Genomic DNA, 18,738 nt, shown 5'->3' on the forward strand with positions numbered 1-18,738 from the left:
TTCTGTATTCAATGTAAAATTTAGAAAACTCACAAAAGCCGTGTATTTCAAACAATAGTCACATTATAATAATGCAAGTTCCTATGGAAACATATTCCTAAAATAAAACATTTAGAATTTTTTATTGAAATTTTAAAAGAAAAGTACCTCTTTGTATAACCCATCTAAATTAGTTTATGGATGTGATACATAGGCAACATATGTAATATACTTTATCACTTAGCTTATATTTTATTTTAAATTTATTGTTTTAAAGCATCTTTTGGCTACAACAACAGCATGGACAACAACTCTAAGGCTTTGCTAATTAACTCTCTATCCATCCCCAACTTATTAGAACTACCCATATGTTTTTGGGAAGAGGGGAAAAACATATAATTGAACATCTGGAAATTTCAGTGACTTAAAATATTGTCTTACATGTTGAAGAATATTGAGAAACGGGTAGGTCCAAGATGGTTAAAATAAGAGTCGTTTGTGGCTTTCACACGATTTCTGGTACAAGGTATGCTACATTCAGTAGTTCATTCTGCAGTGGTGTGCCACTTACACCCCACATCACACCATGACTTTAACAAAGCATTGTTCCTGCTATAGATCTGTGAGTGGAAATGACTGACTCACTTTCTTGGCTTCGATGCCTCCAGTAGCAATTTATCCTGGTGTGTTAAATGTGAAGGTAAAACCATTAAAAGTGGTGCACACCAGAGGTTGGTTTCATAAACTCGTTATTTTTCTTTTCCTTTTCCTCTCTTCTTTTATCCTTTTTTTTTTTTTTTTTTTTTTTTTAAGGGGAAAACTACTTTTAGTACCTAGGCATGAAAGAAGCACAAAATGAGCATTTAAAATGATAAAGCCTGAATGGAATTTGTATCATTTCCTTTTCTTGCTTTAGCCTTTGTCACTATAATACAAATGTCATGGAAGTAAGAATAAAACATCTCAGGCATTAGGATTGAATGATAGCTCATTCATATGACAATGACTGAACTGAGGACAGAACATTTCTCAGAATGTAGCCATTCTTGTGGCAAAGATTATAATGACAAGGAGAAATGGTACAAAATTAACCAATTCTTGGATCTTTATAAAGAAATCTTATGAGTTTCCTCTAAGGTAGTGCTATATATTATATTAGCTAAGGAGTAAAATGGGGGAGAGAGAGAAAAAAAAAAAAAGCCTTCGTTATGTCCAAATCAAACTTGTTCAGTTTGATTGTTGAGAGAGGAGCCCGCTTAGCAAGGTCCCTGTTTCGACCAGTAGATGTCGCCCCAAGCAACAGAAATACCCCAGGGGCTCAGAGAGCTGATTAGGATGATATAACCACAAAGGACACAATTAAAACACACACACACACACACACACACACACACACACACACACACACACAGAAATCTCATCAGTAATAAATTTTGTATTTTACTAAAGCATTATATAGTTTGGGTTTTAATCTTCTCTAAACATAATGCTATACATTCTTGCCACGATGAAGGGTGTGTCTAATAGGGTCCCGGGAGCATGGCTTTGAGAGCATAATGCTGTCAGGACCTGTAGCTACCCAGCTTTACTTCCCTATTGGATTTATTGGGCCTGTTGCTCCCTTGGCAAGTGGCTGGAATTGCTTTTTAACCCTTGCCTGGACTTTGACTTACTTTGTTATCTGGGTTTACACTGAATATGAAACATTTGCTGGGGGAGGATATGTACTGTTTCTACTGCTACTATTTAGGATCTGTGGGGGCAGTGAGGGGTGCCAGTTGTGGGCATTTTCTCTTCTCACTCTGTCTTTCACAGGGTGAATACAATTACTGGTTTTTAATTTTTTTTTTCTTCTGTTTATGTCAAAGGCACTATAGCTGAGTACTATTTGTGTGTGCATGTGTGTGTACACACGTTCTAGTCTAACATTTTTCTTCATTTGGTGATCTTTACAAACCATATACAATAAACCATTCTCTTGTGAGCAGCTTCAGCTTGAAATGCAAATGCCACAAAAAGCACATTTCTTTTCACCCAAGAGCCTCATTCAATCTCCTGTGGGCACTCATAGTTCTGCATCAGTTTGCCTGGGGTTAAGTTGTGTACTTTCAGGGAAGATGACAAGTTAGAAAAGTTTATGAGGTCACAGAGCCTTCCTCCAGTCAACATAATACACATTCCCTCCACGTATTTTGGAGACTCCTTAAATGTCTTCTGTTTGATGAATTCAAGTGGATCAAGGCAGGAGTGACTTGAAACCATTTGTATTTTAAAATCACCATTTCTATGTCTTTACTCTAAATGCTGGATAACGGTTATGTATCTAAGGACCATGTCCTAATTTATTACAGCCAAGTGTGTGCTGTGTAACCCTGTTAGCAAGAGCTCTCTTAATTCCTGTGCAGGATGGCTGCACCACATTCTACCCAAACTTAAAGGGGACTTTTAACATCGACTGAAATTCAGATAACCTGAGGTGATATGTTTAGCTTGTCCTGAAGCTTGTCCTAAGAGTGTTCTGGGTTTTTCTGTGTCCCTTGAAGTGCTGGTAAAGGTGACAGCCTCACAGATCTCTTTTGTTCCAGTCTAAAAAAATCAGTCAGTTTTCCATTAGTCTTCACTGGCTCTTTTGAACACCAGGCTTTTATTTCACACTTAAAAGAAAATCTGTCAAGTATTTTGGTCACCAAATATATCCTACCTACAAATGTCAGATGGCGATGATTAGATTCTATATACTAGACACCTATTTAAAAAATCCAGTGTTCTGTCACTCTAATTCTGTGCCTTTAAAATAATGGCCTTTATTTGCAATACTTATGATATTTTGTAGTCTGCTTTGATTTAGGCGTGAGAAAAGGTTGGATAGTATATATATGTAATACTAGAAATCTATAGAAAGAACACAAGCAAGTGAAAGGTAAACAAAGCTGATATATTTTCTTTTAAAAAGTATAGGTAAAACGTATGGAATAGCAGATGAATTTATTTTATTTCAGATGTAAAAGGATCGAGCAAATTGATAACTATTTTCATCTGAATATAAAATCTGACTATAAATTATAAGAAAAGCTACATATTATAAAACTAAATGTGATATTGTCCCTTTAAATGTTCTATCCTTTGCAGCTTTGCTTGTCTCCCTGGCTTCTAAGATTGCCTGATCCTCTTTTCTGGAATTCTTTCAATTAGTTTTGGATCTGTCACCCTAAAGTCTCTGAAATTGCTTATTCGAAGAGATTTCAATATTTACTCTGATGACATTTTTGATTCTCAACACATAGGAATTCTTAGCAGTTTTGAATTTACTTTGTATCCTTTAGTCCATATAAATCTGACAATCAAGATTTCTCTCAGTTTAATTTGCTTTCTGTTGAGGATTTAAATGATATTATCCTGAAGCTTTAGCCAACCACTTCCAGCCCTTAATCCTTGGCCTTCCTCACTGGTGAAAGGCTGTTCTCAGTTCTCTTGGTTCAGTTTAACCCTCCTAGTTAATCTCTGACTTCTGGTAAGTTGCCATCATGTTTAAAATCTGCAATTGTAACTCTCTTTAAAAAAAATCCTGCTCACAAAGGACAATATGACTAACTTATATCATCTTATTTTTTTAATTTAACTAAGAGCGGTGGAAGAAAGTCACTGCCGATCAGCTCTAGGAATATCTTAACTGTCATCAGATCTAGAATGAATTTCAGTCAGGATTTTTGTCCTTTCATAGCACATAAATTGCACTTCTTAAAGTTAGAAATGATCTGGCTGTCTTACTGACACTCTCAGCCTCTTTATAGTTTCTGCTCCTACGCCTTTGGCTGGGCAGCTGCTGCTTTCCAACAGGAAATTTATTAAAATGCATTTCAATCCTACAAAGGTCTATCTGGCATTGGTTATTAGTTTTGTTGTTTATTTAATTCCAGTTTCCTTTAGCCAGGACTAGTCAACAGATTATGTCCCTTGTATAATAGAGTCCCTTAAGGGTTAGATCTGAATGCTGTAAAGATTTATACATTAACACATACACAGTTCTGGAAGATATACTCTGCTTAGCCATATACATGTAGATGACATACAGATCATTTACTCCACTTCATGAAATATTATACAAGTTCATTTTAGTGGATCTGTTTACATGAATAGCTGACTTACTATGGGGAAATTGCCAACATTTTCTAAAATTGAATCCAGATAAGACAGAATTCTTTTTGATTGGAACTTATCCCTAGTTCGATCAACACTCTTCCGTCACGGTGAAATTTGGCCACTCATTCATAGCACTGGTCCCAAAGGGGAAAACCTTGGTTTTATGCATGACTCTACTCTGTCATTTATGAATTGTGTAAATATAAATATTAAACTGACATATTTTTCTTTAAGAAATATAGCAGGGATAAAGTAAATAATATCTACTCAAGATCTGAAAGTGTTGCTCTCTGGTTACCTCTTTTCATTTGTAGTACTGAAATTCCTTAGTATTTGAATGAATAGTGCAAGCACGTTCTAAATGTATACATTTTAATACTAATTTTAGGAAAGCTAACAGTATTTTACTTCCTAACAATAGCATATTGAACTTGATTTATTCTCTGAATGGAATGTCCTTGAGAGAGGAATAGATTTGATGACTCCTTAGTGACAAAGTTCTTACTGTGCCATGTTCTAGTTAGCTAGATAACTAGGAAGTGTAATAGAGGACAACATTGAACATTTCCCACAATGGAGATTCCAATTTCCAATTTTGGTTAAATTATGATAAGAATTTTGAGAATCACAGCAGGAATATCCAACTCTCAGTGGATCAGAAGCTGTTATTTGTTTTTAATATTACAACCACACTTTCTTATAGCTTGATGCAACTAAGATGATACATAAATTCCAGTTAACAGTCAGCAAGGATGTACATGATTAACAACTGGAACAACTGGGTCTATTTTTAAGCAGAAGCTCACTTTTGCTGTTAAAAAATATGCCATGAGGAGGGTTTCTATTAAAGTTGTGTTTAGGGATGGTATTTGATTAGGGTATATAGCTATACAGATTCTGCCCAGAATCTGGATCTTCTTCCTGAGGACTATATGCAAAGGCAGTGAAACATAATAAAAATGGCACTGCATTACCATCTGAGCTATTGAGCATAAGATCTGAAAGCATTTCTTGGATGGATTAAGTTAGATCTCAAGGAGATCCTTTTCTAGATTTGTGAAAGCTAAATGTCTAGAACAAAGGCTAACTGAAAGATACTTCTTGTAGTCCAAACTTTCTTTCATATACATCCAGTGGATATTTGATCTTACTGATTTGCATATTAAATTTATAAGTTTATGATCTAGATTTTTATTGTATACAAGGTGACATAATGTACTTACAAGCATGATTTATAAATGGAAAAGACTAGAAACAACTCAAAAGTCTATTAATAGGGATATGATTAACTAAGTTATGATATACCTAATCAGTGGAATACTATGAAGCTGTTTTAAAAAATGAGAAAATATAGGGAAATGGAAAATTCTTCATAAAATATTAAGATTAAAAATTTATACAAATGTGGTTACATGTTATTTTTGGTGTCATAATGTAAGGAAAAGACTTGCATGTATTTGCATTTATGTAAGAAAATAGTGGAAAGACAAACCAAAAGTCTAATAAAATGTTATTTTGGAGGAGATGGGAGCAGAAAAGGAGTAAGAGTAAAACTTATACTCTGGAGCTTTTATAGTCCATGTTTTTTTTTCAGTGTAGCGCTTTTCAAAAAATTAAGTGAAATAAATTTTATTCATATGTAGTACTTACTGTGCTCCCTAATAATTTAATTTTTACATTTCTTTTACAACTTTCATAAAAATTTTGTGGCTCTCAATATAAACAATGGGAGCAATTTGTCATATAGTATGTATGGCTCCCATGAAATGCAGCACTCATCATTAAACACATGGGTCAGGCACAGTGGCTCATGCTTGTAATCCCAGCACTTTGAGAGGCTGCTGCTGGAGGATCACTTCAGCCCAGAAGTTCGAGACAAACCTGGGCAACATAGGGATACCCTGTCTCAAAAAATAATTTTAAAAAATTAGCTGGGCTTGGTGGCATGTGCCTGTAGTCCCAGCTACTTGGGAGGCTGAAGTGAGAGGGTCGTTTAAGCCCTGGTGGTCGAGGCTGCAGTGAGCCGTGATTGTGCCACTGCACTCCAGGTTGTGCAAGAGTGAGATCCTGTATCAAAAACAAACAAATAAACAAGAACAAAAGCACACATGGTCTACAGTATCTAGTTGTATGACCTTATGAAAATAATATATTTTCTTAGACTTCAGTTTACTAAAATGGAATTATGAGTGCTTCACAGGATTGGTGTGAAGCTAAAATTATACCATGTAGGTTAAAATGAAGGCTGTTTACTTTTGCTATTACTATGGTTACTAGAAGAATCAACTTAAACATTTATCTAAAAGTTTCCTTTAAAGAAAAGAGAGTCTAGATTTTTTTTTTTTTCATTATTTTGTGTATTCATTTCATTAGAAGTCATGGGATTATGTTGGCAGTTACCCAAAGACACCATATGCTTTTCCCCTCACTCATACTTGCATAAAAAAAACATGAAAACACTTGACAAATGATAGCCCTAGATAAATACAAATGCAGATATTGGTGCAGCTGTTTAATTTCTGGTTGCTATTTGCTTCATATTTATGGTAACGTAGTACATTATAGGGACTGGCTAGAACATACTTTAAAACTCTTGGCAACTCTGTTGCTTGCAATCTGTATGAGGGTTTTGCATGATTGAAGGTGGACTAGGTCAGATGAAACCAGGATCAGAACTGTGATGACCTCTAATGCCTTGTCTGAGATGGCTTCACACTGTACAAAAGTGCTTTCTTCGTGTCTCCTGAAATCTATCAGTTTGAATAAATAAAGACTCATTCTTTAGAGTGAGGAGGAGGAGAAACAGAATAAGCTATATTTTCTATCATTATTATTACTGGTAAATGGAGCAAGGTTAAATAAAGAATAGAAAGTATAGTAGCTTATAATAATGTTTTCGTAGTCTTGGGCAAGGCTCTGATGCATTTGTAGCTGCAAGGCTGTGATGCATTTGTAGCTGCAGAAATGAGAATCTGGGTTGCTGGAACAGAATTCTCTCTCACCCTACCTTTCTTCTATTTTGATTCTTCCTTTTCTCTCTTAACCAGGAGTTTACCATCAGTCCTCAGTATTACCTTATAGCGCTCTGTCCAAATACCTTCTTCAAGGGCTGACTCAGCCTTCCACCAATTGCTGGGTGAATTGGTTGCTGAAGATTCACAGCTGCATTCTTCACTGGGCATTGCTCCAGCAACAGAGAATTGCCCAATTCTCTTCTTCACTAGATGATGGTGGAATAGCGATCCACTGCCTCAATTAGGAATAATTCTGTAGTGATATCCAAGTTCTGCACATGATTGGTGAAGGCTACCATCATGTCACATGGAGGGTCAATTTCTTGCTTTCTCTGACCCTGCTTTCCTCATTTCCTAACCAGTGGATCTGCTAATAGCCTCCCCAATAAACCTGAATGAAACTCAAGGTTTTCTCCGGAGAACCTAATCTAAGATAAACCTATTGGTAGCTTTAGTAATGGTAGAAGTGTCTGTGTTTGACTTTCACTGCTTCTGAAGTCATGAACAATTAAGTATGCTCCTCTAAGCTCTAGGGTCCTGAGATACAGGATCAATTTGGTTTATCCTCTGCTCCTAGTCATTCAGTTATTTCAAGGTGTCTCTTCTAGATTTGGGCTACTGCTCTTCAAGCCCAGAAAATATTTCTAAAAATCCTCAGAATAATTCTTATAAAATAAAGTTATTCTCCAGAGAGCAATTTGGAATTTCTAGGCTGAACTTAATTTAAAGAAAGAATCATCTTCAAGTATTGCCTTAAATTTGACTTTAAGCTTGTTTCAGACCAACATCAACCCCAAGATTGGTCTTCGATTTTCTTGTATTTCCCCTAGGTTTTGGTCAATATTTGATTAAGTCACTAATGGAAAAACCTGCCTTCAATATCTGACTTTTCATCATTGAAGAGATGTAAGTTGTATCCTTATGGCTACTACTAGGGAACTAAAAATGACACTAAGTGATATTTATTTCTTTTTCTGAATCTTTACTGACTCATAGCCATTATTAAATACTAGTTCAAATTCCACCATATGCCAGAACCCTTTTCTGACTAGACCATTCTCTTCCTGATTGTCTTCAATTTTGAAATTCTGGTAGTGATAAAACCATTATGATTTAGCAACTGCTAATTTATTGACTTAATTTCCTTTACTGTTTCCACAACTCCAAAAGTAGATTAAAGATATTTTAAAATATTTTGTTACTCTTGCCATTCACTAGAGCATGTAACATAGGAATCGTTAAACCTACATCAATCAATCAATTCCTACAATAACAAGTAGTTAATCTGTGAAAAAGAAGGCTGAAATCTAAATGATACAAATTATATATTTTATTCTATAGAAAGGAAGTTTAGTTTAGGGGTGGAACTGTGGTTAGCGGGTGATACTTTTACAACAAACTTGAGTTCAAATCCTGGAATCACAAGATTCTAGCTGGTGACTTTGGCAAATCCCTTAATACCTCTGAACTTTAGTTTTCCCCACTTTAAATTTAGGATTATAGCTATCTATATTCCAGAGTTATTGGAAGCTTGATGGCTCACAATGAATACAAAGCACTCAATACAGTGATTAAGGAATCATTATTATATCAAAATATTACTGGTACAAAATTATGTATTAACTATTGTAGAGAAAAGAGTATAATATTGTATTAAAATGGTATGAAAATCAAAAAACCTTCTAACATTTTACTATTTTTTAGTTTTTTCTAATTATAAAGAATGTAGATCCTTAAATAGAATGAAATATTTTTAAGAAAAGGCTTTAGGTCAGAACATAGTCATGCAAGTCTTCCTTCCAGATATCTTGATCATTTTGATCAATGGAATAAAATAGAAGACGCAAAATGAGATTTTGTACCCATATGCTCAGGTTAGATCTTCACCATCCACTCTTGCCCATTCCACTTCTCTATGGCTTTATTTATGATACTCTATGAAATCTCCTCTAACTACATCCTGTTTTTTTATATTCTCTGTTTCTTACACAAACTCTGAATCAAGATTTATCATCTTTCAGTCCCCAGACTTTAATGTTTTCTCTTCAAGTAAAGCTGGAGAAAGAGTGGAAGGTGGTTCATTGTCTTAGTTATATATTGCTGTGGTACAAAGTAACACAAATTTAGCAGCTTAAAACAGCAAACATATACTATTGCACAATTTTTGTGGTTTAAGGATTTAGACATGACTCAGCTGGGTGCCTCTGGTGGCTAAAGGTCCCTTACGAGGTTGTAGCCAGGTTATCATTCTTATTTGAAGCAAAGGTCTTGTGTTAGTCCATGTGAATTGCTATAAAGGAATACCTGAAGCTGGGTAATTCATGAAGAAAAGAGGTTTATTTTGGCTCATGATTCTGCAGGCTGTAGAAGAAGCATGGTACTGGCATCTGCTCCTGGTGAGGCCTCAGGAAGTTTACAATAATGGTGAAAGGTCAAAGGAGAACCAGTGCATCATATGGTGAGAGAGGGAGGAAAAGATAGGGGGCAGGTGTCACACTTTTAAACAACCAGCTCTTGCATTAACTATCAGTGTGGGAAATCACTCATTACCATGGAGACGGCACCAAACCATTCATGACGGATCCACTCCCATGACCCAAACATTTTCCACCAGGCTTTCCCTCCAACATGGGCGATCACATTTCAGCATGAGATTTGGAGGAGAGAAAACATCCAAAGTATATCAGGTCTCATCTGAAGGCTTGACTGGGGGAAATCTATGTCCAAACGGATTCATACGACTGTTGCAAGGATTCAGTGCCTCTTGGGTTATTATATTGAGGGTCTTGGGTCCTTACTGAACATTGGCTAGAGGCCTCATTCAGTGCCTTGCCATATGGGTTTCATAGACCAACTCACAATATGGCAAAGTGACATTTCATTACCATGTTCTCTGCACATTATGTTCACTTGAAACAAGTTACTAACTCCAGTCTTCACTCAAAGGGAGGGGATTATAGATGGGCATGAACACCAGAAGGCAGGGATCACTGGAGTCATCTAAGAGACTATCACACCAGTCATGATTGAGAAGCACTCTCTTTGCTATGCTGCACCAATAGTAACATGTTAAATATAACACTGCCTTTTATTAAATGGGTACATTTTTTGATAGATTTTCTCTGATGTCTATCACAATTGTTTTCCAAGGATCCCTCATCTGTATAAATTTGGTCAAACTTTTAGCATTTAAAATGTTGTCTGGAGCAAAGTGACTCATGATGTGACTGGAAAATGAGAGGGCTTGTTTATTTTTATCCTGGATGCATCATGTACTTATTGTTGTTGACTCTAGCTTAGAGAGTTGCCAAATAGCTGGTTCTTTCTCATTTATAAAAGTAAGGCAACAATTTTAGCTTGCCAATAATGGGGCTATGAATAACAATATTTTAAAGCACTTCTCTGTAGTGCTTTGAAATCACCCATGTGTTCTTATTGCCAATAACTTTTAAACAAAAGTAAAAACACTAAAGCCACTTTTGTACTTGAGGTTTATAAACATATTTTAACAATTTGCTGGAAAGAAATTCTTGATTCCATTTTCTTAATTTTCAGGTAACTTTTACAGTGAACTTGGGATTTCTATTAGTACATGCACTTCATTTGTAAATAAGAAACATTCTAATAGAATAAATAATCAGTTCAGTATAATTAACATGAACAGAGAACCAGCTTTTTAAGCCTGTTACTTCATACCCTGTCACTCCATTTTGTCTTAAATATGAGTCTTTTAGACAGTTGATGACAGCTATCTCAACTTGGAAATGCAATACCAACATTTATTGAATTGAAAATAGACCCTTCAAGTCATATTTTGGCATTGCAAAGTTAAAATTAGATCCCACTTCAAACAGGTTTTTTTAATTAGGAAGCATCCCTAACAAAAGACCTTGCATCCCACTGAACATTGAACCATTATGCTAATTGGAATGGCCACTGTATAAGTCTTGGGTGGATCTGAAGAAAGTAGTAGTTATTCTTGCCTGAGTTTCCAACCACATTCATTTTGCTAAATTGCATTTTCTTTTGGAAAGCAGTCTGATAGGCTACAAGTGTTACTAATTCTATTAAATACTCCCCTTTTCATTATTCTTTCATATTTAATGATCAAAAAACTTAACCACTGTCTATTTTAAAATGATGTATTTCCATAAACAGATTGAGAGACTTGAATAACCGTCTTATGGTAGTTTTTCTTGAATGACCACCCTATTCCTTTTAATTTTTCTAAGCTGAAATTCTAAGTTATGCAAATAGTAAAATTATGTTTAGAGAAATATGTAATTATATAGTTGGTTGGGATAATTCACTTTGAAAATTGGCAGTGATAATATATATGCTACAGGCTCAAATTTAACCAGTCTTCTAACAGTGTTTGCAACATACATATTCCTTCCCACTCTTCCTTCCTCATTTCCTTCTGCTTTTCAAGTATCTGTGATCCAGAAGGGCTTGTCCATATCTCCTCTTGAGGGAGCATGTCGAAAATAGCAAAGCTACGGCAGATAATTGGAGACAAGATGTTTTCAAAAGCCTAATGAACATTATTGTTATCTACTGATGGAGCCCTTTCAAATATATTGCTCTCTCTCTCTTTCTCTCTCTCTCTCTCTCTCTCTCTCTCTCTCTCTGTGCATGTATGTGTGTGTGTCTGTGAGAGAGAGAGAGAGAGAGAGAGAGAGAGAGAGAAATATTTGCCAATATAATATGTAACACAGAGGGAAATTTTAACAGGTTTCATTTTATACTACATTTCCTATCAAAAATGTCCAGACTTTTGTCTTTCTTCCATAATTATGCTTCTTTTGAACTCTTTCCACATTTTCCCCACATCCCTTCCTTTTCTTTACTTAAGGTATTTCTCCACCAACATTTTAACATTTTGTGTTTATTCATCATTCTCCATTTCTTCAATAAAGTACATCAATTAAAGATAATTTATAATAAACATGATATGGTTTGGCAGTGTCCCCACCCAAATCTCATCTTGAATTATAGCTCCCATGAGTCCCATGTTTCATGGGAAGGAGCCAGTGAGAGGTAATTTAATTATGGGGTAGGTTTTCTCATGCTGTTGTCATGATAGTGAATAAATTTCAGAAGATTTGATGGTTTTATAAAGGGAAGTTCCTCTGCACACACTCTCTTACCTGATGCCATGTTAGGCATGCCTTTACTCCTTCTTCACCTTCTGCCATGATTATGAGGCCTCTTCAGTCATGTGAAGCTGTGAGTCCATTAAACCTCTTTTTCTTTACAAATTGCCCAGTCTTGGGTATTTTCTTCATAACACTATGAAAATGGACTAATACAGTAAATTGGTACTGGTAGAGTGGGGTACCGCAATTACGACACCCCAAAATATGGAAGCAACTTTGGAACTGGTTAACAGGCAGAGGTTAGAACAGTTTGGAGCGTTCAGAAGAACATAGGAAGAGGTGGGAAAGTTTGGAGCTTCCCAAAGACTTATTGAATGGTTTTAATCAAAAAGTCCAGGTTGAGGTGGTCTCAGATGGAGATGAGGAACTTATTGGAAACAGGGGAAAGGTGATTCTTGCTATGTTTTAACAAAGAGACTAGTAGCATTTTGCCACATCCTAGAAATCTGTGGAACTTTGAATTTGAGAGAGATGATTTAGGGTATCTCGTGGAAGAAGTTTCTAAACAGCAAAGCATTCAAGAGATGACTTGGGTGCTTCTTAAAAGCATTCAGTTTTATTCATTCACAAATACATGGTTTGGAATTGAAACTTACATTTAAAAGGGAAGCAGAGCATAAAAGTTTGGAAAATTTGCAGCTTAATAATGCGATAGATAAGAAAAACCCATTTTCTGAGGTGAAATTCAAGCTGGTTGCAGATATTTGCATAAATAATGAGGAGGCAAATGTTAATCACCAAGGCAATGTTTCCAGGGCATATCAGAGGCCTTCACAGCAGCTTTCCCGTCACAGGCCCAGAGGCTTAGGAGGAAAATATGGTTTTATGGGCAAGTCACAGTGCCTTGTTGCTTTGCAAAGTCTCAGGGCTTAGTGCCCTCCATCCCAGCCATGGCCAAAACAGGCCAATGTGCAGCTCAGGCAATTGTTTTAAAGGGTGCAAGCCGCAAGTCTTGGTAGCTTATATGTGGTGTTGGGCCTGAGGGTACACAGAAGTCAAAAACTGAGGTTTGGGAATCTTCACCTAGATTTCAGAAGATGTATAGAAATGCTGGGATGTCTAGGCAGAGGTGTGTTGCAGGGACAGAGCCCTCATGGAGAACCTCTGCTAGGGCAAGGCAGAAGGGAAATGTGGGATGTGAGCCCCTACACAGAGTCCCCACTGTGGCACTGTCTAGTGGAGCTGTGAGAAGAGGGGCACTGTCCTCTGGATCCCAGACTGTTAGATCCACTGATAACTTGCACCATGTGCCAAGAAAAGTCACACTCAATTCCATTCCATGAAAGAAAAGTATCCAGGAGAGGGTCTGCACCCTGCAAAGTTACAGGGGTGGAGCTGCCCAAGGCTGTAGGAACCCACCTCTTGCATCAGCATGACCTGGATGTGAGACATGGAATCAAATGAGATCATTTTGGAGCTTTAAGATTTGACTGCCCTGCTGGATTTCAGACTTGCGTGGGGACTGTATTCCCTTCATTTTGGTCAATTTCTCCCATTTGGAATGAGTGTATTTACCCAATGCTTGTATCCCCTTTGTCTTGCTTTTGATTTTACAGGCTCTTAGGAAGAAGGGACTGGCCTTATCTCAGATGAGACTTTTGACTGTGGAATTTTGAGTTGACACTGTAATTAGTTATTAAGTCTTTGATAGATAATTGAGAAGGCATAATTCATTTTGAAATGTGAGGACATGAGATTTGTGAAGAGCCAGGGGTAGCATGATATGGTTTGGCTGTGTCCTCACCCAAATCTCGTCTTGAATTGTAGCTCCCATAATCCCCATGTGTCATGGGAGGGACCTGGTGGGAGGTAATTGAATCATGGGGGTGGGTTTTCCCATGCTGTTGTCATGATAGTGAATAAGTCTCATAAGATCCAATGGTTCTATAGATAGCAGTTCCCCTGCACGTGCTGTCTTGCTCACCACCATGTAAGACATGCCTTTGCTCTTCTTTCACCTTCTGCCATGATTGTGAGGCCTCCCCAGCCAAGTCGAACTGTGACTCCATTGAACCTCTTTTTCTTTATTAATTACTCAGTCTCAGAAATTATCCAGTATTTTCTCCATAGCAGTATGAAATAGACAAGTACAATACATATCTGTATTTTTAAACAGAAATATATAGTGTATCAAGTTTGTATACGTCTTCATTTTACATTTTTCTGACCTCATATTTTATTATTCTTCCATGTCTTTTATTTTCATGTAACATTAAGCTTTGTTTATTTTATCATCTTTTCTCATTTGCAATGAGTCCGTGTCATGCCACAAGTAACTCGAAATCCTGAAGCATTTTTTTTCTTTCAATAATTTGGTGTTTGTCTCATTTTGACTTTTTCCTTGAGTTACTTTCTTAATTCTTGTCCTTATTTTAAAGTAAAAATTATTAAGAAGAAGATCTTGAATTATAGTGAGAGGTGACAGCATGCTGGCTGCCCTCACAGCCCTCGCTCACTCTTGGCACCTCTTTGGCCTGGCGCCCACTCTGGCCATGCTTGAGGAGCCCTTCAGCCTGCTGCTGCACTGTGGGAGACCCTCTCTGGGAGGGCCAAGGCCAGAGTCTGCTCGCTCTGCTTGCAGGGAGGTGTGGAGGGAGAGGCGCAGGCGGCACCAGGGTTGCTTATGGCGCTTGCCGGCCAGTGCAAGTTCCGGGTTGGCGTGGGCTCAGCGGGCTCTGCGCTCAGAGAGGCCGGCCAACATCACCGGCTCCCGGCAGTGAGGGGCTTAGCACCCAGGCCAGCAGCTGCAGAGGGTGCGCTGGGTCCCCCAGCAGTGCCGGCCCACGAGCAGCTGTGCTGGAATTCTCGCAGGGGCAGGGCTTGGGACTTGCAGCCCACCATGCCAGAGCCTCCCCGACAAGCGCCCCCACCGCACCATGGCATCCGATCCCATTGACTGCCCAACTGAGGAATGCGGGCACAGGGTGGGGGCCTGGCGGGTAGCTCCACCTGCAGCCCTGGTGCGGGATCCACTAGGTGAAGCCAGCTGGGCTCCTGGGTCTAGTGGGGACTTGGAGAACCTTTTTGTCTAGCAAGGGATTGTAAATACACCAATTAGCACTCTGTGTCTAGCTCAGGGTTTGTAAATACATCAATCAGTACTCTGTATCTAGCTAACCTAGTGAGAACTTGGAAGACTTTTCTGTCTAGCACTCTGTGTCTAGCTAAAGGATTGTAAAAACACCAATCAGCACTCTGTGTCTAGCTCAGGGATTGTAAATGCACCAATCAGCACTCTTCAAAGTGGACCAATCTGCTCTCTGTAAAATGGACCAATCAGCAGATGTGGGCAGGGTCAGATAAGGGAATAAAAGCAAGCTGCTCTAGCCAGCAGTGGAAACTCACTTGGGTCCCCTTCCATGCTGTAGCAGGTTTGTTCTTTTGCTGTTTAAAATAAATATTGCTGCTGCTCACTCTTTGGGTCCACACTGCCTTTACGAGCTGTAACATTCACCACAAAGGCCTACAGTTTTACTCCTGAAGTCAGCGAGACCACAAACCCACCGGGAAGAATGAACAACTCCAGATGTGCTGCCTTTAAGAGCTGTAACATTCACGGAGAAGGTCAGCAGCTTCACTCCTGAAGTCAGGGAGACCACAAATCCACTAAAAGGAAGAAACTATGGACACATCTGAACATCTGAAGGAACAAACTCTGGACACACCATCTTTAAGAACTGTAACACTCACCGCGAGGGTCTACTGCTTCATTCTTTAAGTCAGCAGAGACCAAGAACCCACCAATTCCGGACACAATCGCTCTTCCTTTGTTCTTTTTTTTTCTGGTTGGATTGTTCACACAATAAAAATACAAAACACTGTATATAAAACAAAAGGCAAGGGTTTTTGTTTGTTTGTTTGTTTTTGAGATGGAGTCTCACTCTGTCATCCAGGCTGGAGTGCAGTGGTGGGATCTAGGCTCACTAAAACCTCTGCCTCTTGGGTTCCAGCAATTCTCCTGCCTCATCCTCTCAAGTAGCTGGGATTATAGGCATGCACCTCCATGCCCAGTTAATTTTTGTATTTTTAGTAGAGATGGGTTTCGCCATGTTGGCTAGGCTGGTCTCGAACTCCTGACCTCAGATGATGTGCCCATCTCGGTCTCTCAAAGTGCTGGGATTACAGACATGAGCCACAGCGCCTGGCCAAGGCAAGGTTTTTAATCAAATGTTTCTTTATATGGCCTATTAAATCAAAAGTCAATAACAAATGATCTATGAATATTTTAACTATATATATGTGTGTGTATATATGAGTATACATGTACATGAGTGCACGCACATACACACACACATAGTTCAGAAATCACCCTTTCTAGAAATGACACTAAGAATTTGGTTTGCATGATTTAAGATATTTTAAATAAACATGTAATTCTTCATTTCTGCATATATTTTTCAAATATGTGCATTCCCTTATTAAATTGGCTTATAACCCACAAAATATTTTGCATATTATTTTCACTAAAAAAGTTATTTTGGTGCCTATACTTGTAAGAAAATATGCATGAACCTCGATTTTTTCTAGTCCTGAACTATATTAATGCACCATAATTTATCTAATAAATACTCTGTAGATGGGCATTTAGACTACACCAATGAATTTCCATTATAAACAATGTTGCTGCAGCAATATATATTTGGAAATCTCTCGATCATGGGAATATTCTTATATGATAAATTTATGAACTAAAATTGCTGTGTTGAATAGCCAAGCTAATTTTGCTTCTAAAACATTATACTCATTTATATCCTTAACATTATAATATGTGTGATCACTATCATTATAATTTCACCAACCAAAACTTAAAAAGTAATATTTAGGTTTTAGTTTATGATTTTGTTTGTCCCTAGTAAATCTGGACCTCTTTTCCGCATTTATTTTGATTTTACAAATTTTCTCTGAAATGCCTACATTTTTTGTCTAACTTTTAAATATTTTTCATTATTTCCCATTGCTTTATATTACATGAATAATTAAAGTTTATTTAAAAACTTTTTTAAAGTATAGCTTATGCCAGATGGATAATATTAGCATAGTGATTTATAAATTTGTATTATACTAATGGAAGTTTATTTAAAAGTAAAGTAAGTCAGTAATAATTAAGTATTAGGCTCAAGAAAACAACAGTTGTCGTGATATTCTCCTATCCAACAATGAACATGTTTTAATGGCATTTTAAATCTTGGGGATTTCTCATGTAATTCAAAACACTCCATCAGAGTGTTTTATAAGTCAATTTGTTTCCATTTTTCCTTAGGTCCAAGTAAACTGCTTTCCACAGGTAAGAATGTGCTGCGTCTTGAAGGGTTTTCTTGTGATTTGGGTGCTTTGTTCTCCAATTTGTCAAGTGTGTTCTAAGAATTACAGTGCTTTTTGCCTGATATAACCTTGTCAGTTTTCCTTGTTCACATTATTTGGAACATCTTTGCTTCCACAACTGCTGCTGGTGCTTCTCCCCTGCCCTTCCCTTTCACTTTCCCCTTTCCATGTTGCCTTCGCCTTCCTTTCCCCTTCCTCGTCATCTTCCTTCTTCCATTATTTCAATGGTGACAACTGTGCCAGATTATTCAGGTGTTGTTGTTGTAAAATGTTAGCATGCATATTGCTCCTTGTCACACCTGATTACTTCATCCATGTTAGAAACTTTTCAAGAAATTTAGGTGAGCTGGTCATATATTTTTCAATGTAATAAAATGCTAGTTCAATTCTGGTCATTTTACTGCTTACCTAAATATTATAAATATCCTACAAGAAAGATATGGAACTGTGTCTCATCCAACAAAACCTTTCTTTTCTTTTTTAGTCCTGTTAAAAGTTCATAAAATAAGAAAACTGAGACGTGTGTGTTCTCATGACAATAAGTGCATCCTACCTGGATGTTAGTTCTGTACTTGTGAAGCAGTCAACTGCTAGAAAAGGGGGTTATAGTAGGTAATGGAGACATGGATGTACAAGAAGTTAGCCTGGAATTCTTTTGAAATCAATTTAGAGTCAAGAATGCCTTTCTTGTCTTTACTTACTCATCTCTATCCCTCACATAATGATACAGTTGTATAAGAAGTACTTCTACTTATCTACAAGTTTACCAGCGCTATAAGCTATAAGAGTTTATACAAATTACTGCTGAGTAAAAATTAAACATTACTTGGAACTCATATTGCTTGAGTTCTGGCATATCTTGACCAGGCCAGGTTAAGATTATTCTTAAAAAGAGACACCTCAAGACTCTGAAAACTCCACTAGGTATGATCATTAGGGAAAGTTAGAAATGTTGATGCTTAGATGCCTTTATTAAACCACCTAATATTAACTAAAATATGCATTAAATATATAGATTTTATTAAATATGTATTAAATATATATTTTTATTAAATATATAATTAAATATTTTATTAAATATATATTATTAAATATATTTTTATTAAATATATAATTAAATATTT

This window comes from Rhinopithecus bieti, unplaced genomic scaffold, assembly GCF_001698545.2.
Source record: "Rhinopithecus bieti isolate Rb0 unplaced genomic scaffold, ASM169854v2 scaffold_2735, whole genome shotgun sequence".
Lineage (NCBI taxonomy): Eukaryota > Metazoa > Chordata > Mammalia > Primates > Cercopithecidae > Rhinopithecus > Rhinopithecus bieti.